The sequence below is a fragment of the Protopterus annectens genome, chromosome 8.part0, assembly GCF_019279795.1.
Source record: "Protopterus annectens isolate FY-2018-M chromosome 8.part0, PAN1.0, whole genome shotgun sequence".
Taxonomy (NCBI): Eukaryota; Metazoa; Chordata; order Ceratodontiformes; family Protopteridae; genus Protopterus; species Protopterus annectens.
The window spans coordinates 1402281540-1402284363 of NC_056741.1; the positions used below are offsets into that span (position 1 = coordinate 1402281540).

General features: G+C 34.6%; 1 long non-coding RNA gene across 1 annotated transcript in view; it reads right to left on the minus strand.

The window, feature by feature from the left end:
- LOC122808098 overlaps positions 1 to 1542 on the minus strand; it is a 1890-nt gene extending 348 nt beyond the window's left edge. Inside the window, exons 1-2 of the long non-coding RNA XR_006365788.1 lie at positions 1370 to 1542; positions 239 to 392 (exon numbers count right to left, since the gene is read on the minus strand). This is a non-coding gene — a long non-coding RNA (uncharacterized LOC122808098). The remainder of the gene's footprint in view (positions 1 to 238; positions 393 to 1369) is intronic.
- Positions 1543 to 2824: the final 1282 nt, after the last annotated feature.

The following is a 2824-nucleotide window of genomic DNA, read 5'->3' on the forward strand; positions in this document are numbered from 1 at the left end:
CTCCCTTTTAGAGCAATTATAACATGCAGAAGTTGTAAAACAGAATAAATAAGCATTTTAGATGACATTTTTAAAATAGATGTTTTTAAAATTCCCGATATATAACAGAGAGCTGGCATTTTCTTGACACATTTAGAAAAGTGAAGTGGAAAGGAAATTTTCTCAGGTAGCTATTGATGTAGTAGCATTATACAGTTCTATCACTATAGAAAAGGGGACAGAAATGGTTAGACAGTACCTCATGTGGCCATCATTAATGCCGAATTAGTAGGACATTTTGAATTCACTGGTTTCCCCTTTCCATCCCAGAAAATAAGTATTTCTTGTTTCAAGAAGCTGTTCCATCAAATTGGCATAAGGTGAGTTCAGAGGTCCTGGTGTATGCAAGATCTCTAATTAGCAAACAAAATTTTACAGTCAGATAGAGCAAGCTATAAAACTGCACAACAGTAAAGCACAGTATATCTAGCAGATTAACCCCTCTATGTCCTTAGAAATAGATACAGCATCTGAGGTCTACAATTAACTCTTAGCTATAGGATAATAAATCACAGCAGATGTTGTCAACAAGTAGTAGTTCCTGAAAGGATTTGGTAATAAAAGCAGAGGAATTAGCAATTAAGTATTATGTTTTTTTGTGTTAGTAGAATTTGCAGTTATGCCTTCCATAGCTTTACAGCAGAGAAATCTACAAAGCCTATAATTGACACTCAGCCATTCAAGAATTTTGCATAAGATAGCTTGTAGATTTTTATCTGGTCATTTGGGAATCTTTCTACACATCCAATTTTTGCAATGTACTAATTGTTTCCAACAAGAACATGTAGGCTATTAAACAGGCCACCTGATATCAGTACTTATTTCAAAGAGCATAGCATAATTTTGGTATCCACTCATAATAATATGGATTTTGTGCTAGTTGAACCAGTGGCAGATTTTAGCAATGGCATTAATTGGAATTTGTTTGATAGTTTTCACATAGATGGCACACTACTAAATAACTATTTCATCTGATCAGAGATAGATACAGATTTTTTTCAATTTTTATGATATGTCATTAATAAAGATGGAGAAGACCAGAGGCTTGAGTGCTGAACACTGTGATATGCCAATATGGATTTGGGACTGTGATTAGACAGCAATGGAGGTGTTTTATGTCATTAATATTTTCCAAGTGATAAAATTGATTAATACGCATATTACTTTTCTAATATGCATGATCACATCCTAGCACTGAAAATGTGGAAGTGAAGGCAGTTCATATAATTAAAAAAAAAATGAAGGATTCCTAAAATATACAGTGATACACATTTGCAAGAAGATTTAGCCCTTGGAGCAGTTTCAGAGGTACAAAATGTAGCACACTTACCTTTAGTGCAGAAGGCAGTGGGTTCTGTTCCCATACCAGGTAGATGGATTGCTGACACTGCAGTGCAGCATAAGGGGTGCTCCACTCCTGAGTATATCCTCCTTCAAGTGAGATGTTAAACAGTGGTCCCATCTGCTTGAGGTAGTGGTAGCTCAAGCGGATAGAAAAAATCATATGGCACCTATCAAAAAGAAATGTAGTCCTTTATTTAACACAACATAAAACAGTATTTACATATTTACAAAATGTACATATTTACAGGCACATATATACACATTTCTATTTCATTTTACTGTTTATCATTTTTTTTCATAACATCCTCTTCATCTTCCATAAATGACCCCCACTCCTTCTTCCACAGCCATAATCTGATTTTTCACAATGCATCTGCAAAAATCTATTTCCCATTAAACAAAATTTGATTCAATCTTTCATTCCAAATAATCCATATTACATAAAATAAATTCTTATCTACCCTTCTCACATATTATTTCTGCTTATTCTTATAGCATCCATATGTATATTATGTCATTAATATTTTAAAAAAAAATTCTTCAGACAACTTTTTCCAGAGTTTCACCACTCCTTTTCATTTAAAAAACATTTATTTGTTATTTACTTGTCTTTGTTTACTGGGAAAGTCAGACTGTAATACCCATTTTCAGCAGAGGTCGGGAGAAAAGCTCTTTTTGTTACATTGCATTATACTAAGTTCCAGTCAAATACAGAGCAGTTACATTTCTATTCACATTTATATGCATACAGTAGTTAAATGCATACATTCTAAGATTTTACAGAGGTAGAAGTTACTAAAGAGGAAGCCCATGTGTAACTTAGTGGACTGTACAGACAGCAGTTATGTATAAAGATTGTTTTGTCATTTCGGTGAGAGGCTGAGAGTATTCTGTTTAAGGACAGTATTTGGAGAATATCGTATGATGTGCACCAGGTCTTAACCCGGTAATGAGCATGTACAAGACCAGAATTGGTTAAGATGTTGTTTAAGCATTGGTTTAAAACTACTGAGTTTGTAGGAGAGTTTTATTAGTCTGGGAATATTATTCCAGAGTTTAGCAATGTAATGGGGGTACAGCTAGTCTCCTGCAACATTATTTGAGTTATTTGCGAGTAGTTGGATTTGTTAATGGAATGGAGGTCCCTTGCTGGTGGGCAGTAATATGTTTTGTAGTGCTGGGCATTTTTCTAGATGATGAATGAGTTTGTGTGCTGTAGTTAGCTGTGAATATGTTAGGCAGATGTGTAGTTCAAGCCAATTTAATTGCTTTAAGCTATGACAGTGGTGGTGGGTCCTATGACGGAGATTGGTGGCAAATTTAGCTATTTTATTGTAGCAGGATGTAAGTTTGTTTCTTTGAGTAGTATTTAAGTTCATTAGGACAGGAGCAGTGTATAAGAGAGTTGGCAATAAGAAGCTGATGACTAGAGTTCTTCTTG